General features: G+C 45.3%; 30 non-coding genes across 30 annotated transcripts; all 30 read right to left on the bottom strand.

The window, feature by feature from the left end:
* Positions 1-376: 376 nt before the first annotated feature.
* On the bottom strand, positions 377-470 carry trnai-uau (transfer RNA isoleucine (anticodon UAU)). The gene is made up of 2 exons: positions 433-470; positions 377-412 (listed from the first exon to the last, which is right to left on the bottom strand). It is a non-coding gene; the product is annotated as a tRNA-Ile (tRNA).
* Positions 471-1,894: 1,424 nt separating this feature from the next.
* On the bottom strand, positions 1,895-1,988 carry trnai-uau (transfer RNA isoleucine (anticodon UAU)). The gene is made up of 2 exons: positions 1,951-1,988; positions 1,895-1,930 (listed from the first exon to the last, which is right to left on the bottom strand). It is a non-coding gene; the product is annotated as a tRNA-Ile (tRNA).
* A 413-nt stretch (positions 1,989-2,401) lies between these two features.
* On the bottom strand, positions 2,402-2,495 carry trnai-uau (transfer RNA isoleucine (anticodon UAU)). Its single transcript has 2 exons — positions 2,458-2,495; positions 2,402-2,437 (listed from the first exon to the last, which is right to left on the bottom strand). It is a non-coding gene; the product is annotated as a tRNA-Ile (tRNA).
* A 448-nt stretch (positions 2,496-2,943) lies between these two features.
* On the bottom strand, positions 2,944-3,037 carry trnai-uau (transfer RNA isoleucine (anticodon UAU)). The gene is made up of 2 exons: positions 3,000-3,037; positions 2,944-2,979 (listed from the first exon to the last, which is right to left on the bottom strand). It is a non-coding gene; the product is annotated as a tRNA-Ile (tRNA).
* Positions 3,038-3,449: 412 nt separating this feature from the next.
* trnai-uau (transfer RNA isoleucine (anticodon UAU)) lies at positions 3,450-3,543 on the bottom strand. Its single transcript has 2 exons — positions 3,506-3,543; positions 3,450-3,485 (listed from the first exon to the last, which is right to left on the bottom strand). It is a non-coding gene; the product is annotated as a tRNA-Ile (tRNA).
* A 413-nt stretch (positions 3,544-3,956) lies between these two features.
* trnai-uau (transfer RNA isoleucine (anticodon UAU)) lies at positions 3,957-4,050 on the bottom strand. The gene is made up of 2 exons: positions 4,013-4,050; positions 3,957-3,992 (listed from the first exon to the last, which is right to left on the bottom strand). It is a non-coding gene; the product is annotated as a tRNA-Ile (tRNA).
* Positions 4,051-4,463: 413 nt separating this feature from the next.
* trnai-uau (transfer RNA isoleucine (anticodon UAU)) lies at positions 4,464-4,557 on the bottom strand. Its single transcript has 2 exons — positions 4,520-4,557; positions 4,464-4,499 (listed from the first exon to the last, which is right to left on the bottom strand). It is a non-coding gene; the product is annotated as a tRNA-Ile (tRNA).
* Positions 4,558-4,970: 413 nt separating this feature from the next.
* On the bottom strand, positions 4,971-5,064 carry trnal-uaa (transfer RNA leucine (anticodon UAA)). The gene is made up of 2 exons: positions 5,027-5,064; positions 4,971-5,006 (listed from the first exon to the last, which is right to left on the bottom strand). It is a non-coding gene; the product is annotated as a tRNA-Ile (tRNA).
* Positions 5,065-5,477: 413 nt separating this feature from the next.
* Positions 5,478-5,571, bottom strand: trnai-uau (transfer RNA isoleucine (anticodon UAU)). Its single transcript has 2 exons — positions 5,534-5,571; positions 5,478-5,513 (listed from the first exon to the last, which is right to left on the bottom strand). It is a non-coding gene; the product is annotated as a tRNA-Ile (tRNA).
* Positions 5,572-6,993: 1,422 nt separating this feature from the next.
* trnai-uau (transfer RNA isoleucine (anticodon UAU)) lies at positions 6,994-7,087 on the bottom strand. The gene is made up of 2 exons: positions 7,050-7,087; positions 6,994-7,029 (listed from the first exon to the last, which is right to left on the bottom strand). It is a non-coding gene; the product is annotated as a tRNA-Ile (tRNA).
* Positions 7,088-7,491: 404 nt separating this feature from the next.
* Positions 7,492-7,585, bottom strand: trnai-uau (transfer RNA isoleucine (anticodon UAU)). Its single transcript has 2 exons — positions 7,548-7,585; positions 7,492-7,527 (listed from the first exon to the last, which is right to left on the bottom strand). It is a non-coding gene; the product is annotated as a tRNA-Ile (tRNA).
* A 413-nt stretch (positions 7,586-7,998) lies between these two features.
* trnai-uau (transfer RNA isoleucine (anticodon UAU)) lies at positions 7,999-8,092 on the bottom strand. Its single transcript has 2 exons — positions 8,055-8,092; positions 7,999-8,034 (listed from the first exon to the last, which is right to left on the bottom strand). It is a non-coding gene; the product is annotated as a tRNA-Ile (tRNA).
* Positions 8,093-8,504: 412 nt separating this feature from the next.
* Positions 8,505-8,598, bottom strand: trnai-uau (transfer RNA isoleucine (anticodon UAU)). The gene is made up of 2 exons: positions 8,561-8,598; positions 8,505-8,540 (listed from the first exon to the last, which is right to left on the bottom strand). It is a non-coding gene; the product is annotated as a tRNA-Ile (tRNA).
* Positions 8,599-9,011: 413 nt separating this feature from the next.
* Positions 9,012-9,105, bottom strand: trnai-uau (transfer RNA isoleucine (anticodon UAU)). Its single transcript has 2 exons — positions 9,068-9,105; positions 9,012-9,047 (listed from the first exon to the last, which is right to left on the bottom strand). It is a non-coding gene; the product is annotated as a tRNA-Ile (tRNA).
* A 412-nt stretch (positions 9,106-9,517) lies between these two features.
* trnai-uau (transfer RNA isoleucine (anticodon UAU)) lies at positions 9,518-9,611 on the bottom strand. Its single transcript has 2 exons — positions 9,574-9,611; positions 9,518-9,553 (listed from the first exon to the last, which is right to left on the bottom strand). It is a non-coding gene; the product is annotated as a tRNA-Ile (tRNA).
* A 413-nt stretch (positions 9,612-10,024) lies between these two features.
* trnai-uau (transfer RNA isoleucine (anticodon UAU)) lies at positions 10,025-10,118 on the bottom strand. The gene is made up of 2 exons: positions 10,081-10,118; positions 10,025-10,060 (listed from the first exon to the last, which is right to left on the bottom strand). It is a non-coding gene; the product is annotated as a tRNA-Ile (tRNA).
* A 410-nt stretch (positions 10,119-10,528) lies between these two features.
* Positions 10,529-10,622, bottom strand: trnai-uau (transfer RNA isoleucine (anticodon UAU)). The gene is made up of 2 exons: positions 10,585-10,622; positions 10,529-10,564 (listed from the first exon to the last, which is right to left on the bottom strand). It is a non-coding gene; the product is annotated as a tRNA-Ile (tRNA).
* Positions 10,623-11,035: 413 nt separating this feature from the next.
* Positions 11,036-11,129, bottom strand: trnai-uau (transfer RNA isoleucine (anticodon UAU)). Its single transcript has 2 exons — positions 11,092-11,129; positions 11,036-11,071 (listed from the first exon to the last, which is right to left on the bottom strand). It is a non-coding gene; the product is annotated as a tRNA-Ile (tRNA).
* A 1,425-nt stretch (positions 11,130-12,554) lies between these two features.
* Positions 12,555-12,648, bottom strand: trnai-uau (transfer RNA isoleucine (anticodon UAU)). Its single transcript has 2 exons — positions 12,611-12,648; positions 12,555-12,590 (listed from the first exon to the last, which is right to left on the bottom strand). It is a non-coding gene; the product is annotated as a tRNA-Ile (tRNA).
* Positions 12,649-13,567: 919 nt separating this feature from the next.
* trnai-uau (transfer RNA isoleucine (anticodon UAU)) lies at positions 13,568-13,661 on the bottom strand. Its single transcript has 2 exons — positions 13,624-13,661; positions 13,568-13,603 (listed from the first exon to the last, which is right to left on the bottom strand). It is a non-coding gene; the product is annotated as a tRNA-Ile (tRNA).
* Positions 13,662-14,073: 412 nt separating this feature from the next.
* On the bottom strand, positions 14,074-14,167 carry trnai-uau (transfer RNA isoleucine (anticodon UAU)). The gene is made up of 2 exons: positions 14,130-14,167; positions 14,074-14,109 (listed from the first exon to the last, which is right to left on the bottom strand). It is a non-coding gene; the product is annotated as a tRNA-Ile (tRNA).
* Positions 14,168-14,578: 411 nt separating this feature from the next.
* Positions 14,579-14,672, bottom strand: trnai-uau (transfer RNA isoleucine (anticodon UAU)). The gene is made up of 2 exons: positions 14,635-14,672; positions 14,579-14,614 (listed from the first exon to the last, which is right to left on the bottom strand). It is a non-coding gene; the product is annotated as a tRNA-Ile (tRNA).
* Positions 14,673-15,582: 910 nt separating this feature from the next.
* On the bottom strand, positions 15,583-15,676 carry trnai-uau (transfer RNA isoleucine (anticodon UAU)). Its single transcript has 2 exons — positions 15,639-15,676; positions 15,583-15,618 (listed from the first exon to the last, which is right to left on the bottom strand). It is a non-coding gene; the product is annotated as a tRNA-Ile (tRNA).
* A 412-nt stretch (positions 15,677-16,088) lies between these two features.
* On the bottom strand, positions 16,089-16,190 carry trnai-uau (transfer RNA isoleucine (anticodon UAU)). Its single transcript has 2 exons — positions 16,153-16,190; positions 16,089-16,124 (listed from the first exon to the last, which is right to left on the bottom strand). It is a non-coding gene; the product is annotated as a tRNA-Ile (tRNA).
* Positions 16,191-17,109: 919 nt separating this feature from the next.
* On the bottom strand, positions 17,110-17,203 carry trnai-uau (transfer RNA isoleucine (anticodon UAU)). Its single transcript has 2 exons — positions 17,166-17,203; positions 17,110-17,145 (listed from the first exon to the last, which is right to left on the bottom strand). It is a non-coding gene; the product is annotated as a tRNA-Ile (tRNA).
* A 2,448-nt stretch (positions 17,204-19,651) lies between these two features.
* On the bottom strand, positions 19,652-19,745 carry trnai-uau (transfer RNA isoleucine (anticodon UAU)). The gene is made up of 2 exons: positions 19,708-19,745; positions 19,652-19,687 (listed from the first exon to the last, which is right to left on the bottom strand). It is a non-coding gene; the product is annotated as a tRNA-Ile (tRNA).
* A 413-nt stretch (positions 19,746-20,158) lies between these two features.
* On the bottom strand, positions 20,159-20,252 carry trnai-uau (transfer RNA isoleucine (anticodon UAU)). The gene is made up of 2 exons: positions 20,215-20,252; positions 20,159-20,194 (listed from the first exon to the last, which is right to left on the bottom strand). It is a non-coding gene; the product is annotated as a tRNA-Ile (tRNA).
* Positions 20,253-21,143: 891 nt separating this feature from the next.
* trnai-uau (transfer RNA isoleucine (anticodon UAU)) lies at positions 21,144-21,237 on the bottom strand. Its single transcript has 2 exons — positions 21,200-21,237; positions 21,144-21,179 (listed from the first exon to the last, which is right to left on the bottom strand). It is a non-coding gene; the product is annotated as a tRNA-Ile (tRNA).
* Positions 21,238-21,649: 412 nt separating this feature from the next.
* trnai-uau (transfer RNA isoleucine (anticodon UAU)) lies at positions 21,650-21,743 on the bottom strand. Its single transcript has 2 exons — positions 21,706-21,743; positions 21,650-21,685 (listed from the first exon to the last, which is right to left on the bottom strand). It is a non-coding gene; the product is annotated as a tRNA-Ile (tRNA).
* Positions 21,744-22,155: 412 nt separating this feature from the next.
* Positions 22,156-22,249, bottom strand: trnai-uau (transfer RNA isoleucine (anticodon UAU)). The gene is made up of 2 exons: positions 22,212-22,249; positions 22,156-22,191 (listed from the first exon to the last, which is right to left on the bottom strand). It is a non-coding gene; the product is annotated as a tRNA-Ile (tRNA).
* Between the last annotated feature and the right edge of the window lie 558 nt (positions 22,250-22,807).

Raw genomic sequence — 22,807 nt, 5'->3', positions numbered from 1 at the left:
AAACATAGCTGCACGATATTCAGTCCAAGTCAGTACTACAATTGACCTGCCTGGCAAGCTCAGGCGTTTGAGCATGAGCCTCTTAATCTCAGAATCGTAGGGTCGATACCACAAATGGGGTGATTCTTGTCTGAGCCGAAGCACCAACTCACTTTGCAAACAGCCATTCACCTGGACTTTCGAGCAGGCTTGCCACTCTGCATTGCTGACGTGTCAGGCATAGCTGGTGATACAGAAGACTATGGATTTGAATCCGAGATGTGCCTGCACTCTGACCTGTTATCTCAATGACATACCAAGTACTTATGAAATAGATTGAATAAATTATCCTTTTCTGGACAAGAAGTAGACAGGCAGAGGGTTCAAGAAAAGCAATTGCTCCTGGTGAGGCTCGAACTCACAACCTCGGCATTGCTCCACTGCATACTGCTGTATAAGTACCACGCGCTAAACGACTGCGCCACAGGAGCTATGCAAAGAACTGTCACTGATCAAAATATTTTGCACAAACATAGCTGCACGATATTCAGTCCAAATCAGTACTACAATTGACCTGCCTGGCAAGCTCAGGCGTTTGAGCATGAGCCTCTTATCTCAGAATCGTAGGGTCGATATCACAAATGGGGAGATTCTTGTCTGAGCCGAAGCACCAACTCACTTTGCAAACAGCCATTCACCTGGACTTTCGAGCAGGCTTGCCACTCTGCATTGCTGACGTGTCAGGCATAGCTGGTGATACAGAAGACTATGGATTTGAATACGAGATGTGCCTGCACTCTGACCTGTTATCTCAATGACATACCAACTACTTATGAAATAGATTGAATAAATGATCCTTTTCTGGACAAGAAGTAGACAGGCAGAGGGTTCAAGAAAAGAAATTGCTCCTGGTGAGGCTCGACTCACAACCTCAGCATTGCTTCACTGCATACTGCTGTATAAGTACCACGCACTAACCGACTGCGCCACAGGAGCTATGCAAAGAACTGTCACTGATCAAAATATTTTGCACAAACATAGCTGCACGATATTCAGTCCAAGTCAGTACTACAATTGACCTGCCTGGCAAGCTCAGGCGTTTGAGCATGAGCCTCTTAATCTCAGAATCCTAGGGTCGATACCACAAATGGGGTGATTCTTGTCTGAGCCAAAGCACCAACTCACTTTGCAAACAGCCATTCACCTGGACTTTCGAGCAGGCTTGCCACTCTGCATTGCTGACGTGTCAGGCATAGCTGGTGATACAGAAGACTATGGATTTGAATCCGAGATGTGCCTGCACTCTGACCTGTTATCTCAATGACATACCAACTACTTATGAAATAGATTGAATAAATTATCATTTTCTGGACAAGAAGTAGACAGGCAGAGGGTTCAAGAAAAGTAATTGCTCCTGGTGAGGCTCGAACTCACAACCTCGCATTGCTTCATTGCATACTGCTGTATAAGTACCACGCGCTAACCGACTGCGCCACAGGTTCTATGCAAAGAACTGTCACTGATCAAAATATTTTGCACAAACATAGCTGCACGATATTCAGTCCAAATCAGTACTACAATTGACCTGCCTGGCAAGCTCAGGCGTTTGAGCATGAGCCTCTTAATCTCAGATTCGTAGGGTCGATACCACAAATGGGGTGATTCTTGTCTGAGCCGAAGCACCAACTCACTTTGCAAACAGCCATTCACCTGGACTTTCGAGCAGGCTTGCCACTCTGCATTGCTGACGTGTCAGGCATAGCTGGTGATGCAGAAGACTATTGATTTGAATCCGAGATGTGCCTGCACTCTGACCTGTTATCTCAATGACATACCAACTACTTATGAAATAGATTGAATAAATGATCATTTTCTGGACAAGAAGTAGACAGGCAGAGGGTTCAAGAAAAGTAATTGCTCCTGGTGAGGCTCGAACTCACAACCTCGGCATTGCTTCACTGCATACTGCTGTATAAGTACCACGCGCTAACCGACTGCGCCACAGGAGCTATGCAAATAAGTATCACTGATCACCATTTTTTGCACAAACATAGCTGTACGATATTCAGTCCAAGTCAGTACTACAATTGACCTGCCTGGCAAGCTCAGGCGTTTGAGCATGAGCCTCTTAATCTCAGAATCGTAGGGTCGATACCACAAATGGGGTGATTCTTGTCTGAGCCGAAGCACCAACTCACTTTGCAAACAGCCATTCACCTGGACTTTCGAGCAGGCTTGCCACTCTGCATTGCTGACGTGTCAGGCATAGCTGGTGATACAGAAGACTATGGATTTGAATCCGAGATGTGCCTGCACTCTGACCTGTTATCTCAATGACATACCAACTTCTTATGAAATAGATTGAATAAACGATCCTTTTCTGGACAAGAAGTAGACAGGCAGAGGGTTCAAGAAAAGAAATTGCTCCTTGTGAGGCTCGAACTCACAACCTCGGCATTGCTTCACTGCATACTGCTGTATAAGTACCACGCGCTAACCGACTGCGCCACAGGAGCTATGCAAATGAACAGTCACTGATCAAAATATTTTGCACAAACATAGCTGCACGATATTCAGTCCAAATCAGTACTACAATTGACCTGCCTGGCTGTCCAAGTCAGTACTACAATTGACCTGCCTGGCAAGCTCAGGCGTTTGAGCATGAGCCTCTTAATCTCAGAATCGTAGGGTCGATACCACAAATGGGGTGATTCTTGTCTGAGCCGAAGCACCAACTCACTTTGCAAACAGCCATTCACCTGGACTTTCGAGCAGGCTTGCCACTCTGCATTGCTGACGTGTCAGGCATAGCTGGTGATACAGAAGACTATGGATTTGAATCCGAGATGTGCCTGCACTCTGACCTGTTATCTCAATGACATACCAACTACTTATGAAATAGATTGAATAAATTATCCTTTTCTGGACAAGAAGTAGACAGGAAGAGGGTTCAAGAAAAGCAATTGCTCCTGGTGAGGCTCGAACTCACAACCTCAGCATTGCTTCACTGCATACTGCTGTATAAGTACCACGCGCTAACCGACTGCGCCACAGGAGCTATGCGAAGAACTGTCACTGATCAAAATATTTTGCACAAACATAGCTGTACGATATTCAATCCAAATCAGTACTACAATTGACCTGCCTGGCAAGCTCAGGCGTTTGAGCATGAGCCTCTTATCTCAGAATCGTAGGGTCGATATCACAAATGGGGGGATTCTTGTCTGAGCCGAAGCACCAAATCACTTTGCAAACAGCCATTCACCTGGACTTTCGAGCAGGCTTGCCACTCTGCATTGCTGACGTGTCAGGCATAGCTGGTGATGCAGAAGACTATTGATTTGAATCCGAGATGTGCCTGCACTCTGACCTGTTATCTCAATGACATACCAACTACTTATGAAATAGATTGAATAAATGATCATTTTCTGGACAAGAAGTAGACAGGCAGAGGGTTCAAGAAAAGCAATTGCTCCTGGTGAGGCTCGAACTCACAACCTCGGCATTGCTTCACTGCATACTGCTGTATAAGTACCACGCGCTAACCGACTGCGCCACAGGAGCTATGCAAATAAGTATCACTGATCACCATTTTTTGCACAAACATAGCTGTACGATATTCAGTCCAAGTCAGTACTACAATTGACCTGCCTGGCAAGCTCAGGCGTTTGAGCATGAGCCTCTTAATCTCAGAATCGTAGGGTCGATACCACAAATGGGGTGATTCTTGTCTGAGCCGAAGCACCAACTCACTTTGCAAACAGCCATTCACCTGGACTTTCGAGCAGGCTTGCCACTCTGCATTGCTGACGTGTCAGGCATAGCTGGTGATACAGAAGACTATGGATTTGAATCCGAGATGTGCCTGCACTCTGACCTGTTATCTCAATGACATACCAACTACTTATGAAATAGATTGAATAAATTATCATTTTCTGGACAAGAAGTAGACAGGCAGAGGGTTCAAGAAAAGCAATTGCTCCTGGTGAGGCTCGAACTCACAACCTCGGCATTGCTTCACTGCATACTGCTGTATAAGTACCACGCACTAACCGACTGCGCCACAGGAGCTATGCAAAGAACTGTCACTGATCAAAATATTTTGCACAAACATAGCTGCACGATATTCAGTCCAAATCAGTACTACAATTGACCTGCCTGGCAAGCTCAGGCGTTTGAGCATGAGCCTCTTAATCTCAGAATCGTAGGGTCGATACCACAAATGGGGTGATTCTTGTCTGAGCCGAAGCACCAACTCACTTTGCAAACAGCCATTCACCTGGACTTTCGAGCAGGCTTGCCACTCTGCATTGCTGACGTGTCAGGCATAGCTGGTGATACAGAAGACTATGGATTTGAATCCGAGATGTGCCTGCACTCTGACCTGTTATCTCAATGACATACCAACTACTTATGAAATAGATTGAATAAATGATCATTTTCTGTACAAGAAGTAGACAGGCAGAGGGTTCAAGAAAAGCAATTGCTGCTGGTGAGGCTCGAACTCACAACCTCGGCATTGCTTCACTGCATACTGCTGTATAAGTACCACGCGCTAACCGACTGCGCCACAGGAGCTATACAAATAACAAGCACTGATCACCATATTTTGCACAAACATAGCTGCACGATATTCAGTCCAAGTCAGTACTACAATTGACCTGCCTGGCAAGCTCAGGCGTTTGAGCATGAGCCTCTTAATCTCAGAATCCTAGGGTCGATACCACAAATGGGGTGATTCTTGTCTGAGCCGAAGCACCAACTCACTTTGCAAACAGCCATTCACCTGGACTTTCGAGCAGGCTTGCCACTCTGCATTGCTGACGTGTCAGGCATAGCTGGTGATACAGAAGACTATGGATTTGAATCCGAGATGTGCCTGCACTCTGACCTGTTATCTCAATGACATACCAACTACTTATGAAATAGATTGAATAAATTATCCTTTTCTGGACAAGAAGTAGACAGGAAGAGGGTTCAAGAAAAGCAATTGCTCCTGGTGAGGCTCGAACTAACAACCTCGGCATTGCTTCACTGCATACTGCTGTATAAGTACCACGCGCTAAACGACTGCGCCACAGGAGCTATGCGAAGAACTGTCACTGATCAAAATATTTTCCACAAACATAGCTGTACGATATTCAATCCAAATCAGTACTACAATTGACCTGCCTGGCAAGCTCAGGCGTTTGAGCATGAGCCTCTTATCTCAGAATCGTAGGGTCGATATCACAAAAGGTGGAGATTCTTGTCTGAGCCGAAGCACCAACTCACTTTGCAAACAGCCATTCACCTGGACTTTCGAGCAGGCTTGCCACTCTGCATTGCTGACGTGTCAGGCATAGCTGGTGATACAGAAGACTATGGATTTGAATCCGAGATGTGCCTGCACTCTGACCTGTTATCTCAATGACATACCAACTACTTATGAAATAGATTGAATAAATTATCATTTTCTGTACAAGAAGTAGACAGGCAGAGGGTTCAAGAAAAGCAATTGCTCCTGGTGAGGCTCGAACTCACAACCTCGGCATTGCTTCACTGCATACTGCTGTATAAGTACCACGCGCTAACCGACTGCGCCACAGGAGCTATACAAATAAGAATCACTGATCACCATATTTTGCACAAACATAGCTGTACGATATTCAGTCCAAGTCAGTACTACAATTGACCTGCCTGGCAAGCTCAGGCGTTTGAGCATGAGCCTCTTAATCTCAGAATCGTAGGGTCGATACCACAAATGGGGTGATTCTTGTCTGAGCCGAAGCACCAACTCACTTTGCAAACAGCCATTCACCTGGACTTTCGAGCAGGCTTGCCACTCTGCATTGCTGACGTGTCAGGCATAGCTGGTGATACAGAAGACTATGGATTTGAATCCGAGATGTGCCTGCACTCTGACCTGTTATCTCAATGACATACCAACTACTTATGAAATAGATTGAATAAATTATCCTTTTCTGACAAGAAGTAGACAGGAAGAGGGTTCAAGAAAAGCAATTGCTCCTGGTGAGGCTGGAACACACAACCTCATTGCTTCACTTGCATACTGCTGTATAAGTACCACGCGCTAACCGACTGCGCCACAGGAGCTATGCAAGAACTGTCACTGATCAAAATATTTTGCACAAACATAGCTGCACGATATTCAATCCAAATCAGTACTACAATTGACCTGCCTGGCAAGCTCAGGCGTTTGAGCATGAGCCTCTTATCTCAGAATCGTAGGGTCGATATCACAAAAGGTGGAGATTCTTGTCTGAGCCGAAGCACCAACTCACTTTGCAAACAGCCATTCACCTGGACTTTCGAGCAGGCTTGCCACTCTGCATTGCTGACGTGTCAGGCATAGCTGGTGATGCAGAAGACTATTGATTTGAATCCGAGATGTGCCTGCACTCTGACCTGTTATCTCAATGACATACCAACTACTTATGAAATAGATTGAATAAATGATCATTTTCTGGACAAGAAGTAGACAGGCAGAGGGTTCAAGAAAAGCAATTGCTCCTGGTGAGGCTCGAACTCACAACCTCGGCATTGCTTCACTGCATACTGCTGTATAAGCACCACGCGCAAAGCGACTGCGCCACAGGAGCTATGCAAATAAGAATCACTGATCACCATATTTCCACAAACATAGCTGTACGATATTCAGTCCAAGTCAGTACTACAATTGACCTGCCTGGCAAGCTCAGGCGTTTGAGCATGGGCCTCTTAATCTCAGAATCGTAGGGTCGATACCACAAATGGGGTGATTCTTGTCTGAGCCGAAGCACCAACTCACTTTGCAAACAGCCATTCACCTGGACTTTCCAGCAGTCTTGCCACCCTGCATTGCTGACGTGTCAGGCATAGCTGGTGATACAGAAGACTATGGATTTGAATCCGAGATGTGCCTGCACTCTGACCTGTTATCTCAATGACATACCAACTACTTATGAAATAGATTGAATAAATTATCCTTTTCTGGACAAGAAGTAGACAGGAAGAGGGTTCAAGAAAAGCAATTGCTCCTGGTGAGGCTCGAACTCACAACCTCAGCATTGCTTCACTGCATACTGCTGTATAAGTACCACGCGCAAACCGACTGCGCCACAGGAACTATGCAAAGAACTGTCACTGATCAAAATATTTTCCACAAACATAGCTGTACGATATTCAATCCAAATCAGTACTACAATTGACCTGCCTGGCAAGCTCAGGCGTTTGAGCATGAGCCTCTTATCTCAGAATCGTAGGGTCGATATCACAAAGGTGGAGATTCTTGTCTGAGCCGAAACACCAACTCACTTTGCCAATAGCCATTCACCTGGACTTTCGAGCAGGCTTGCCACTCTGCATTGCTGATGTGTCAGGCATAGCTGGTGATGCAGAAGACTATTGATTTGAATCCGAGATGTGCCTGCACTCTGTCCTGTTATCTCAACGACATACCAACTTCTTATGAAATAGATTGAATAAACGTTCCTTTTCTGGACAAGAAGTAGACAGTTCAAGAAAAGAAATTGCTCCTGGTGAGGATCGAACTCACAACCTCGGCATTGCTTCACTGCATACTGCTGTATAAGTACCACGCGCTAACCGACTGCGCCACAGGAGCTATGCAAATAAGTATCACTGATCACCATTTTTTGCACAAACATAGCTGTACGATATTCAGTCCAAGTCAGTACTACAATTGACCTGCCTGGCAAGCTCAGGCGTTTGAGCATGAGCCTCTTAATCTCAGAATCGTAGGGTCGATACCACAAATGGGGTGATTCTTGTCTGAGCCGAAGCACCAACTCACTTTGCAAACAGCCATTCACCTGGACTTTCGAGCAGGCTTGCCACTCTGCATTGCTGACGTGTCAGGCATAGCTGGTGATACAGAAGACTATGGATTTGAATCCGAGATGTGCCTGCACTCTGACCTGTTATCTCAATGACATACCAACTACTTATGAAATAGATTGAATAAATGATCCTTTTCTGGACAAGAAGTAGACAGGCAGAGGGTTCAAGAAAAGCAATTGCTCCTGGTGAGGCTCGAACTCACAACCTCGGCATTGCTTCACTGCATACTGCTGTATAAGTACCACGCACTAACCGACTGCGCCACAGGAGCTATGCAAAGAACTGTCACTGATCAAAATATTTTGCACAAACATAGCTGCACGATATTCAGTCCAAATCAGTACTACAATTGACCTGCCTGGCAAGCTCAGGCGTTTGAGCATGAGCCTCTTATCTCAGAATCGTAGGGTCGATATCACAAATGGGGGGATTCTTGTCTGAGCCGAAGCACCAACTCACTTTGCAAACAGCCATTCACCTGGACTTTCGAGCAGGCTTGCCACTCTGCATTGCTGACGTGTCAGGCATAGCTGGTGATACAGAAGACTATGGATTGGAATCCTAGATGTGCCTGCACTCTGACCTGTTATCTCAATGACATACCAACTACTTATGAAATAGATTGAATAAATTATCCTTTTCTGGACAAGAAGTAGACAGGAAGAGGGTTCAAGAAAAGCAATTGCTCCTGGTGAGGCTCGAACTCACAACCTCGGCATTGCTTCACTGCATACTGCTGTATAAGTACCACGCGCTAACCGACTGCGCCACAGGAGCTATGCAAATAAGAATCACTGATCACCATATTTTGCACAAACATAGCTGTACGATATTCAGTCCAAGTCAGTACTACAATTGACCTGCCTGGCAAGCTCAGGCGTTTGAGCATGAGCCTCTTAATCTCAGAATCGTAGGGTCGATACCACAAATGGGGTGATTCTTGTCTGAGCCGAAGCACCAACTCACTTTGCAAACAGCCATTCACCTGGACTTTCGAGCAGGCTTGCCACTCTGCATTGCTGACGTGTCAGGCATAGCTGGTGATACAGAAGACTATGGATTTGAATCCGAGATGTGCCTGCACTCTGACCTGTTATCTCAATGACATACCAACTACTTATGAAATAGATTGAATAAATGATCCTTTTCTGGACAAGAAGTAGACAGGCAGAGGGTTCAAGAAAAGAAATTGCTCCTGGTGAGGCTCGAACTCACAACCTCAGCATTGCTTCACTGCATACTGCTGTATAAGTACAACGCGCTAACCGACTGCGCCACAGGAGCTATGCGAAGAACTGTCACTGATCAAAATATTTTCTACAAACATAGCTGTATGATATTCAATCCAAATCAGTACTACAATTGACCTGCCTGGCAAGCTCAGGCGTTTGAGCATGAGACTCTTATCTCAGAATCGTAGGGTCGATATCACAAATGGGGGGATTCTTGTCTGAGCCGAAGCACCAACTCACTTTGCAAACAGCCATTCACCTGGACTTTCGAGCAGGCTTGCCACTCTGCATTGCTGACGTGTCAGGCATAGCTGGTGATACAGAAGACTATGGATTTGAATCCGAGATGTGCCTGCAGTCTGACCTGTTATCTCAATGACATACCAACTACTTATGAAATAGATTGAATAAATGATCATTTTCTGGACAAGAAGTAGACAGGCAGAGGGTTCAAGAAAAGAAATTGCTCCTGGTGATGCTCGAACTCACAACCTCAGCATTGCTTCACTGCATACTGCTGTATAAGTACAACACGCTAACCGACTGCGCCACAGGAGCTATGCGAAGAACTATCACTGATCACCATTTTTTGCACAAACATAGCTGTACGATATTCAGTCCAAGTCAGTACTACAATTGACCTGCCTGGCAAGCTCAGGCGTTTGAGCATGAGCCTCTTAATCTCAGAATCGTAGGGTCGATACCACAAATGGGGTGATTCTTGTCTGAGCCGAAGCACCAACTCACTTTGCAAACAGCCATTCACCTGGACTTTCGAGCAGGCTTGCCACTCTGCATTGCTGACGTGTCAGGCATAGCTGGTGATACAGAAGACTATGGATTTGAATCCGAGATGTGCCTGCACTCTGACCTGTTATCTCAATGACATACCAACTACTTATGAAATAGATTGAATAAATGATCCTTTTCTGGACAAGAAGTAGACAGGCAGAGGGTTCAAGAAAAGCAATTGCTCCTGGTGAGGCTCGAACTCACAACCTCAGCATTGCTTCACTGCATACTGCTGTATAAGTACCACGCACTAACCGACTGCGCCACAGGAGCTATGCAAAGAACTGTCACTGATCAAAATATTTTGCACAAACATAGCTGCACGATATTCAGTCCAAATCAGTACTACAATTGACCTGCCTGGCAAGCTCAGGCGTTTGAGCATGAGCCTCTTATCTCAGAATCGTAGGGTCGATATCACAAATGGGGGATTCTTGTCTGAGCCGAAGCACCAACTCACTTTGCAAACAGCCATTCACCTGGACTTTCGAGCAGGCTTGCCACTCTGCATTGCTGACGTGTCAGGCATAGCTGGTGATACAGAAGACTATGGATTGAATCCTAGATGTGCCTGCACTCTGACCTGTTATCTCAATGACATACCAACTACTTATGAAATAGATTGAATAAATTATCCTTTTCTGGACAAGAAGTAGACAGGAAGAGGGTTCAAGAAAAGCAATTGCTCCTGGTGAGGCTCGAACTCACAACCTCGGCATTGCTTCACTGCATACTGCTGTATAAGTACCACGCGCTAACCGACTGCGCCACAGGAGCTATGCAAATAAGAATCACTGATCACCATATTTTGCACAAACATAGCTGTACGATATTCAGTCCAAGTCAGTACTACAATTGACCTGCCTGGCAAGCTCAGGCGTTTGAGCATGAGCCTCTTAATCTCAGAATCGTAGGGTCGATACCACAAATGGGGTGATTCTTGTCTGAGCCGAAGCACCAACTCACTTTGCAAACAGCCATTCACCTGGACTTTCGAGCAGGCTTGCCACTCTGCATTGCTGACGTGTCAGGCATAGCTGGTGATACAGAAGACTATGGATTTGAATCCGAGATGTGCCTGCACTCTGACCTGTTATCTCAATGACATACCAACTACTTATGAAATAGATTGAATAAATGATCCTTTTCTGGACAAGAAGTAGACAGGCAGAGGGTTCAAGAAAAGCAATTGCTCCTGGTGAGGCTCGAACTCACAACCTCAGCATTGCTTCACTGCATACTGCTGTATAAGTACCACGCGCTAACCGACTGCGCCACAGGAGCTATGCGAAGAACTGTCACTGATCAAAATATTTTCCACAAACATAGCTGTACGATATTCAATCCAAATCAGTACTACAATTGACCTGCCTGGCAAGCTCAGGCGTTTGAGCATGAGCCTCTTATCTCAGAATCGTAGGGTCGATATCACAAATGGGGGGATTCTTGTCTGAGCCGAAGCACCAACTCACTTTGCAAACAGCCATTCACCTGGACTTTCGAGCAGGCTTGCCACTCTGCATTGCTGACGTGTCAGGCATAGCTGGTGATACAGAAGACAATGGATTTGAATCCGAGATGTGACTGCACTATGACCTGTTATCTCAATGACATACCAACTACTTATGAAATAGATTGAATAAACAATCCTTTTCTGGACAAGAAGTAGACAGGCAGAGGGTTCAATTAAAAGCAATTGCTTCTGGTGAGGCTCGAACTCACAACCTCGCATTGCTTCACTGCATACTGCTGTATAAGTACCATGCGCTAACCGACTGCGCCACAAGAACTATGCAAAGAATTGTCACTGATCACAATATTTTGCACAAACATAGCTGTACGATATTCAGTCCAAATCAGTACTACAATTGACCTGCCTGGCAAGCTCAGGCGTTTGAGCATGAGCCTCTTATCTCAGAATCGTAGGGTCGATATCACAAATGGGGTGATTCTTGTCTGAGCCGAAGCACCAACTCACTTTGCAAACAGCCATTCACCTGGACTTTCGAGCAGGCTTGCCACTCTGCATTGCTGACGTGTCAGGCATAGCTGGTGATACAGAAGACTATGGTTTGGAATCCTAGATGTGCCTGCACTCTGACCTGTTATCTCAATGACATACCAACTTCTTATGAAATAGATTGAATAAACAATCCTTTTCTGGACAAGAAGTAGACAGGAAGAGGGTTCAAGAAAAGCAATTTCTTCTGGTGAGGCTCAAACTCACAACCTCAGCATTGCTTCACTGCATACTGCTATATAAGTACCACGTGCTAACCGACTGCGCCACAGGAGCTATGCAAATAAGAATCACTGATCACCATATTTTGCACAAACATAGCTGTACGATATTCAGTCCAAGTCAGTACTACAATTGACCTGCCTGGCAAGCTCAGGCGTTTGAGCATGAGCCTCTTAATCTCAGATTCGTAGGGTCGATACCACAAATGGGGTGATTCTTGTCTGAGCCGAAGCACCAACTCACTTTGCAAACAGCCATTCACCTGGACTTTCGAGCACGCTTGCCACTCTGCATTGCTGACGTGTCAGGCATAGCTGGTGATACAGAAGACTATGGTTTGGAATCCTAGATGTGCCTGCACTCTGACCTGTTATCTCAATGACATACCAACTACTTATGAAATAGATTGAATAAATTATCATTTTCTGGACAAGAAGTAGACAGGAAGAGGGTTCAAGAAAAGAAATTGCTCCTGGTGAGGCTCGAACTCACAACCTCGGCATTGCTTCACTGCATACTGCTGTATAAGTACCACGCGCTAACCGACTGCGCCACAGGAGCTATGCAAATAAGAATCACTGATCACCATATTTTGCACAAACATAGCTGTACGATATTCAGTCCAAGTCAGTACTACAATTGACCTGCCTGGCAAGCTCAGGCGTTTGAGCATGAGCCTCTTAATCTCAGATTCGTAGGGTCGATACCACAAATGGGGTGATTCTTGTCTGAGCCGAAGCACCAACTCACTTTGCAAACAGCCATTCACCTGGACTTTCGAGCAGGCTTGCCACTCTGCATTGCTGACGTGTCAGGCATAGCAGGTGATACAGAAGACTATGGATTTGAATCTGAGATGTGCCTGCACTCTGACCTGTTATCTCAATGACATACCAACTACTTATGAAATAGATTGAATAAATGATCATTTTCTGGACAAGAAGTAGACAGGCAGAGGGTTCAAGAAAAGCAATTGCTCCTGGTGAGGCTTGACTTCACAACCTCAGCATTGCTTCACTGCATACTGCTGTATAAGTACCACGCACTAACCGACTGCGCCACAGGAGCTATGCAAAGAACTGTCACTGATCAAAATATTTTGCACAAACATAGCTGCACGATATTCAGTCCAAATCAGTACTACAATTGACCTGCCTGGCAAGCTCAGGCGTTTGAGCATGAGCCTCTTATCTCAGAATCGTAGGGTCGATATCACAAATGGGGGGATTCTTGTCTGAGCCGAAGCACCAACTCACTTTGCAAACAGCCATTCACCTGGACTTTCGAGCAGGCTTGCCACTCTGCATTGCTGACGTGTCAGGCATAGCTGGTGATACAGAAGACTATGGATTGGAATCCTAGATGTGCCTGCACTCTGACCTGTTATCTCAATGACATACCAACTACTTATGAAATAGATTGAATAAATTATCCTTTTCTGGACAAGAAGTAGACAGGAAGAGGGTTCAAGAAAACCAATTGCTCATGGTGAGGCTCGAACTCACAACCTCGGCATTGCTTCACTGCATACTGCTGTATAAGTACCACGCGCTAACAGACTGCGCCACAGGAGCTATGCAAATAAGTAACACTGATCACTATTTTTTGCACAAACATAGCTGCACGATATTCAGTCCAAATCAGTACTACAATTGACCTGCCTGGCAAGCTCAGGCGTTTGAGCATGAGCCTCTTATCTCAGAATCGTAGGGTCGATATCACAAATGGGGTGATTCTTGTCTGAGCCGAAGCACCAATTCACTTTGCAAACAGCCATTCACCTGGACTTTCGAGCAGGCTTGCCACTCTGCATTGCTGACGTGTCAGGCATAGCTGGTGATACAGAAGACTATGGATTGGAATCCTAGATGTGCCTGCACTCTGACCTGTTATCTCAATGACATACCAACTACTTATGAAATAGATTGAATAAATTATCCTTTTCTGGACAAGAAGTAGACAGGAAGAGGGTTCAAGATAACCAATTGCTCATGGTGAGGCTCGAACTCACAACCTCGGCATTGCTTCACTGCATACTGCTGTATAAGTACCACGCGCTAACCGACTGCGCCACAGGAGCTATGCAAATAAGTATCACTGATCACTATTTTTGCACAAACATAGCTGCACGATATTCAGTCCAAATCAGTACTACAATTGACCTGCCTGGCAAGCTCAGGCGTTTGAGCATGAGCCTCTTATCTCAGAATCGTAGGGTCGATACCACAAATGGGGTGATTCTTGTCTGAGCCGAAGCACCAACTCACTTTGCAAACAGCCATTCACCTGGACTTTCGAGCAGGCTTGCCACTCTGCATTGCTGACGTGTCAGGCATAGCAGGTGATACAGAAGACTATGGATTTGAATCCGAGATGTGCCTGCACTCTGACCTGTTATTTCAATGACATAGCAACTACTTATGAAGTAGATTGAATAAATGATCATTTTCTGGACAAGAAGTAGACAGGCAGAGGGTTCAATAAAAGCAGTTGCTCCTGGTGAGGCTCGAACTCACAACCTCGGCATTGCTTCACTGCATACTGCTGTATAAGTACCACGCGCTAACCGACTGCGCCACAGGAGCTATGCAAATAAGTACCACTGATCACCATTTTTGCACAAACATAGCTGTACGATATTCAATCCAAATCAGTACTACAATTGACCTGCCTGGCAAGCTCAGGCGTTTGAGCATGAGCCTCTTATCTCAGAATCGTAGGGTCGATATCACAAATGGTGGTGATTCTTGTCTGAGCCGAAGCACCAACTCACTTTGCAAACAGCCATTCACCTGGACTTTCGAGCAGGCTTGCCATTCTGCATTGCTGACGTGTCAGGCATAGCTGGTGATACAGAAGACTATGGATTTGAATCTGAGATGTGCCTGCACTCTGACCTGTTATCTCAATGACATACCAACTTCTTATGAAATAGATTGAATAAATGATCATTTTCTGGACAAGAAGTAGACAGGCAGAGGGTTCAAGAAAAGCAATTGCTCCTGGTGAGGCTTGAATTCACAACCTCAGCATTGCTTCACTGCATACTGCTGTATAAGTACCACGCACTAACCGACTGCGCAACAGGAGCTATGCAAAGAACTGTCACTGATCAACATTTTTTGCACAAACATAGCTGCAAGATATTCAGTCCAAATCAGTACTACAATTGACCTGCCTGGCAAGCTCAGGCGTTTGAGCATGAGCCTCTTATCTCAGAATCGATATCACAAATGGGGGGATTCTTGTCTGAGCCGAAGCACCAACTCACTTTGCAAACAGCCATTCACCTGTATTTTCGAGCAGGCTTGCCACTCTGCATTGCTGACGTGTCAGGCATAGCTGGTGATACAGAAGACTATGGATTGGAATCCTAGATGTGCCTGCACTCTGACCTGTTATCTCAATGACATACCAACTACTTATGAAATAGATTGAATAAATTATCCTTTTCTGGACAAGAAGTAGACAGGAAGAGGGTTCAAGATAACCAATTGCTCATGGTGAGGCTCGAACTCACAACCTCGGCATTGCTTCACTGCATACTGCTGTATAAGTACCACGCGCTAACAGACTGCGCCACAGGAGCTATGCAAATAAGTAACACTGATCACTATTTTTTGCACAAACATAGCTGCACGATATTCAGTCCAAATCAGTACTACAATTGACCTGCCTGGCAAGCTCAGGCGTTTGAGCATGAGCCTCTTATCTCAGAATCGTAGGGTCGATATCACAAATGGGGTGATTCTTGTCTGAGCAGAAGCACCAACTCACTTTGCAAACAGCCATTCACCTGGACTTTCGAGCAGGCTTGCCACTCTGCATTGCTGACGTGTCAGGCATAGCTGGTGATACAGAAGACTATGGATTTGAATCCGAGATGTGCCTGCACTCTGACCTGTTATCTCAATGACATAGCAACTACTTATGAAATAGATTGAATAAATTATCCTTTTCTGGACAAGAAGTAGACAGGAAGAGGGTTCAAGAAAACCAATTGCTCATGGTGAGGCTCGAACTCACAACCTCGGCATTGCTTCACTGCATACTGCTGTACTGCTGTATAAGTACCACGCGCTAACCGACTGCGCCACAGGAGCTATGCAAATAAGTATCACTGATCACTATTTTTTGCACAAACATAGCTGCACGATATTCAGTCCAAATCAGTACTACAATTGACCTGCCTGGCAAGCTCAGGCGTTTGAGCATGAGCCTCTTATCTCAGAATCGTAGGGTCGATATCACAAATGGGGTGATTCTTGTCTGAGCCGAAGCACCAATTCACTTTGCAAACAGCCATTCACCTGGACTTTCGAGCAGGCTTGCCACTCTGCATTGCTGACGTGTCAGGCATAGCTGGTGATACAGAAGACTATGGATTTGAATCCGAGATGTGCCTGCACTCTGACCTGTTATCTCAATGACATAGCAACTACTTATGAAATAGATTGAATAAATGATCATTTTCTGGACAAGAAGTAGACAGGCAGAGGGTTCAAGAAAAGCAATTGCTCCTGGTGAAGCTCGAACTCACATACTCAGCATTACTTCAATGCATACTGCTGCATAAGTACCACGCGCTAACCGACTGCGCCACAGGAGCTATGCAAATAAGTACCACTGATCACCATTTTTTGCACAAACATAGCTGTACGATATTCAATCCAAATCAGTACTACAATTGACCTGCCTGGCAAGCTCAGGCGTTTGAGCATGAGCCTCTTATCTCAGAATCGTAGGGTCGATATCACAAAAGGTGGTGATTCTTGTCTGAGCCGAAGCACCAACTCACTTTGCAAACAGCCATTCACCTGGACTTTCGAGCAGGCTTGCCACTCTGAATTGCTGACGTGTCAGGCATAGCTGGTGATGCAGAAGACTATTGATTTGAATCCGAGATGTGCCTGCACTCTGACCTGTTATCTCAATGACATAGCAACTACTTATGAAATAGATTGAATAAATGATCATTTTCTGGACAAGAAGTAGACAGGCAGAGGGTTCAAGAATAGCAATTGCTCCTGGTGAGGCTTGAACTCACAACCTCGGCATTGCTTCACTGCATACTGCTGTATAAGTACCACGTGCTAACCGATTGCACCACAGGAGCTATGCAAAGAAGTGTCACTGATCACAATATTTTGCACAAACATAGCTGTACGATATTCAGTCCAAGTCAGTACTACAATTGACCTGCCTGGCAAGCTCAGGCGTTTGAGCATGAGCCTCTTCATCTCAGAATCGTAGGGTCGATACCACAAATGGGGTGATTCTTGTCTGAGCCGAAGCACCAACTCACTTTGCAAACAGCCATTCACCTGGACTTTCGAGCAGGCTTGCCACTCTGCATTGCTGACGTGTCAGGCATAGCAGGTGATACAGAAGACTATGGATTTGAATCCGAGATGTGCCTGCACTCTGACCTGTTATCTCAATGACATACCAACTTCTTATGAAATAGATTGAATAAACGATCCTTTTCTGGACTAGAAGTAGACTGGCAGAGGGTTCAAGAAAAGAAATTGCTCCTGGTGAGGATCGAACTCACAAACTCACATTGCTTCTCTGCATACTGCTGTATAAGTACCATGCGCTAACCGACTGCGCCACAAGAGCTATACAAAGAAGTGTCACTGATCACAATATTTTGCATTTTGCACAAACATAGCTGTACGATATTCAGTCCAAGTCAGTACTACAATTGACCTGCCTGGCAAGCTCAGGCGTTTGAGCATGAGCCTCTTAATCTCAGAATCGTAGATTCGATACCACAAATGGGGTGATTCTTGTCTGAGCCGAAGCACCAACTCACTTTGCAAACAGCCATTCACCTGGACTTTCGAGCAGTCTTGCCACCCTGCATTGCTGACGTGTCAGGCATAGCTGGTGATACAGAAGACTATGGATTTGAATCCGAGATGTGCCTGCACTCTGACCTGTTATCTCAATGACATACCAACTACTTATGAAATAGATTGAATAAATGATCCTTTTCTGGACAAGAAGTAGACAGGCAGAGGGTTCAAGAAAAGCAATTGTTCCTGGTGAGGCTCGACTTCACAACCTCAGCATTGCTTCACTGCATACTGCTGTATAAGTACCACGCACTAACCGACTGCGCCACAGGAGCTATGCAAAGAACTGTCACTGATCAAAATATTTTGCACAAACATAGCTGCACGATATTCAGTCCAAGTCAGTACTACAATTGACCTGCCTGGCAAGCTCAGGCGTTTGAGCATGAGCCTCTTAATCTCAGAATCCTAGGGTCGATTCCACAAATGGGGTGATTCTTGTCTGAGCCGAAGCACCAACTCACTTTGCAAACAGCCATTCACCTGGACTTTCGAGCACGCTTGCCACTCTGCATTGCTGACGTGTCAGGCATAGCTGGTGATAGAGAAGACTATGGATTTGAATCCGAGATGTGCCTGCACTCTGACCTGTTATCTCAATGACATACCAACTACTTATGAAATAGATTGAATAAATGATCCTTTTCTGGACAGGAAGTAGACAGGCAGAGGGTTCAAGAAAAGCAATTGCTCCTGGTGAGGCTCGACTTCAGAACCTCAGCATTGCTTCACTGCATACTGCTGTATAAGTACCACGCACTAACCGACTGCGCCACAGGAGCTATGCAAAGAACTGTCACTGATCAAAATATTTTGCACAAACATAGCTGCACGATATTCAGTCCAAGTCAGTACTACAATTGACCTGCCTGGCAAGCTCAGGCGTTTGAGCATGAGCCTCTTAATCTCAGAATCGTAGGGTCGATATCACAAAAGGTGGAGATTCTTGTCTGAGCCGAAGCACCAACTCACTTTGCAAACAGCCATTCACCTGGACTTTCGAGCAGGCTTGCCACTCTGCATTGCTGACGTGTCAGGCATAGCTGGTGATGCAGAAGACTATTGATTTGAATCCGAGATGTGCCTGCACTCTGACCTGTTATCTCAATGACATACCAACTACTTATGAAATAGATTGAATAAATTATCATTTTCTGTATAAGAAGAAGACAGGCAGAGGGTTCAAGAAAAGTAATTGCTCCTGGTGAGGCTCGAACTAACAACCTCGGCATTGCTTCACTGCATACTGCTGTATAAGTAACACGCGCTAACCGACTGCGCCACAGGAGCTATACAAATAAGTATCACTGATCACCATTTTTTGCACAAACATAGCTGTACGATATTCAGTCCAAGTCAGTACTACAATTGACCTGCCTGGCAAGCTCAGGCGTTTGAGCATGAGCCTCTTAATCTCAGAATCGTAGGGTCGATACCACAAATGGGGTGATTCTTGTCTGAGCCGAAGCACCAACACACTTTGCAAACAGCCATTCACCTGGACTTTCGAGCAGGCTTGCCACTCTGCATTGCTGACGTGTCAGGCATAGCTGGTGATACAGAAGACTATGGATTTGAATCCTAGATGTGCCTGCACTCTGACCTGTTATCTCAATGACATACCAAATACTTATGAAATAGATTGAATAAATTATCCTTTTCTGGACAAGAAGTAGACAGGAAGAGGGTTCAAGAAAAGCAATTGCTCCTGGTGAGGCTCGAACTCACAACCTCGGCATTGCTTCACTGCATACTGCTGTATAAGTACCACGCGCTAACCGACTGCGCCACAGGAGCTATGCGAAGAACTGTCACTGATCAAAATATTTTCCACAAACATAGCTGTACGATATTCAATCCAAATCAGTACTACAATTGACCTGCCTGGCAAGCTCAGGCGTTTGAGCATGAGCCTCTTATCTCAGAATCGTAGGGTCGATATCACAAAAGGTGGAGATTCTTGTCTGAGCCGAAGCACCAACTCACTTTGCAAACAGCCATTCACCTGGACTTTCGAGCAGGCTTGCCACTCTGCATTGCTGACGTGTCAGGCATAGCTGGTGATGCAGAAGACTATTGATTTGAATCCGAGATGTGCCTGCACTCTGACCTGTTATCTCAATGACATACCAACTACTTATGAAATAGATTGAATAAATTATCATTTTCTGTATAAGAAGTAGACAGGCAGATGGTTCAAGAAAAGAAATTGCTCCTGGTGAGGCTCGAACTCACAACCTCGGCATTGCTTCACTGCATACTGCTGTATAAGTACCACGCGCTAACCGACTGCGCCACAGGAGCTATACAAATAAGAAGCACTGATCACCATATTTTGCACAAACATAGCTGTACGATATTCAGTCCAAGTCAGTACTACAATTGACCTGCCTGGCAAGCTCATCCTCTTAATCTCGATACCACAAATGGGGTGATTCTTGTCTGAGCCGAAGCACCAACTCACTTTGCAAACAGCCATTCACCTGGACTTTCGAGCAGTCTTGCCACCCTGCATTGCTGACGTGTCAGGCATAGCTGGTGATAGAGAAGACTATGGATTTGAATCCGAGATGTGCCTGCACTCTGACCTGTTATCTCAATGACATACCAACTACTTATGAAATAGATTGAATAAATGATCCTTTTCTGGACAAGAAGTAGACAGGCAGAGGGTTCAAGAAAAGCAATTGCTCCTGGTGAGGCTCGACTTCACAACCTCAGCATTGCTTCACTGCATACTGCTGTATAAGTACCACGCACTAACCGACTACGCCACAGGAGCTATGGAATGAACTGTCACTGATCAAAATATTTTGCACAAACATAGCTGCACGATATTCAGTCCAAGTCAGTACTACAATTGACCTGCCTGGCAAGCTCAGGCGTTTGAGCATGAGCCTCTTAATCTCAGAATCCTAGGTCGATACCACAAATGGTGGAGATTCTTGTCTGAGCCGAAGCACCAACTCACTTTGCAAACAGCCATTCACCTGGACTTTCGAGCAGGCTTGCCACTCTGCATTGCTGACGTGTCAGGCATAGCTGGTGATGCAGAAGACTATTGATTTGAATCCGAAATGTGCCTGCACTCTGACCTGTTATCTCAATGACATACCAACTACTTATGAAATAGATTGAATAAATTATCATTTTCTGTATAAGAAGTAGACAGGCAGAGGGTTCAAGAAAAGTAATTGCTCCTGGTGAGGCTCGAACTCACAACCTCGGCATTGCTTCACTGCATACTGCTGTATAAGTACCACGCGCTAACCGACTGCGCCACAGGAGCTATACAAATAAGTATCACTGATCACCATTTTTGCACAAACATAGCTGTACGATATTCAGTCCAAGTCAGTACTACAATTGACCTGCCTGGCAAGCTCAGGCGTTTGAGCATGAGCCTCTTAATCTCAGAATCGTAGGGTCGATACCACAAATGGGGTGATTCTTGTCTGAGCCGAAGCACCAACACACTTTGCAAACAGCCATTCACCTGGACTTTCGAGCAGGCTTGCCACTATGTATTGCTGACGTGTCAGGCATAGCTGCTGATACAGAAGACTATGGATTTGAATCCGAGATGTGCCTGCACTCTGACCTGTTATCTCAATGACATACCAACTACTTATGAAATAGATTGAATAAATTATCCTTTTCTGGACAAGAAGTAGACCGGCAGAGGGTTCAAGAAAAGAAATTGCTCCTGGTGAGGCTCGAACTCACAACCTTGGCATTGCTTCACTGCATACTGCTGTATAAGTACCACGCGCAAACCGACTGCGCCACAGGAACTATGCAAGAACTGTCACTGATCAAAATATTTTCCACAAACATAGCTGTACGATATTCAATCCAAATCAGTACTACAATTGACCTGCCTGGCAAGCTCAGGCGTTTGAGCATGAGCCTCTTATCTCAGAATCGTAGGGTCGATATCACAAAAGGTGGAGATTCTTGTCTGAGCCGAAGCACCAACTCACTTTGCAAACAGCCATTCACCTGGACTTTCGAGCAGGCTTGCCACTCTGCATTGCTGACGTGTCAGGCATAGCTGGTGATACAGAAGACTATGGATTTGAATCCGAAATGTGCCTGCACTCTGACCTGTTATCTCAATGACATACCAACTACTTATGAAATAGATTGAATAAATTATCATTTTCTGTATAAGAAGTAGACAGGCAGAGGGTTCAAGAAAAGAAATTGCTCCTGGTGAGGCTCGAACTCACAACCTCGGCATTGCTTCACTGCATACTGCTGTATAAGTACCACGCGCTAACCGACTGCGCCACAGGAGCTATACAAATAAGAAGCACTGATCACCATATTTTGCACAAACATAGCTGTACGATATTCAGTCCAAGTCAGTACTACAATTGACCTGCCTGGCAAGCTCAGGCGTTTGAGCATGAGCCTCTTAATCTCAGATTCGTAGGGTCGATACCACAAATGGGGTGATTCTTGTCTGAGCCGAAGCACCAACTCACTTTGCAAACAGCCATTCACCTGGACTTTCGAGCAGTCTTGCCACCCTGCATTGCTGACGTGTCAGGCATAGCTGGTGATACAGAAGACTATGGATTTGAATCCGAGATGTGCCTGCAGTCTGACCTGTTATCTCAATGACATACCAACTACTTATGAAATAGATTGAATAAATTATCCTTTTCTGGACAAGAAGTAGACAGGAAGAGGGTTCAAGAAAAGCAATTGCTCCTGGCAAGGCTGGAACACACAATCTCAGCATTGCTTCACTGCATACTGCTGTATAAGTACAACGCGCTAACCGACTGCGCCACAGGAGCTATGCGAAGAACTGTCACTGATCAAAATATTTTCCACAAACATAGCTGTAC

The sequence above is a fragment of the Oncorhynchus keta genome, chromosome 10, assembly GCF_023373465.1.
Source record: "Oncorhynchus keta strain PuntledgeMale-10-30-2019 chromosome 10, Oket_V2, whole genome shotgun sequence".
NCBI classification, from domain to species: Eukaryota; Metazoa; Chordata; class Actinopteri; order Salmoniformes; family Salmonidae; genus Oncorhynchus; species Oncorhynchus keta.
Note: the sequence above shows the minus strand (reverse complement) of the source record. Positions and strands in the feature narration are given on the sequence as shown.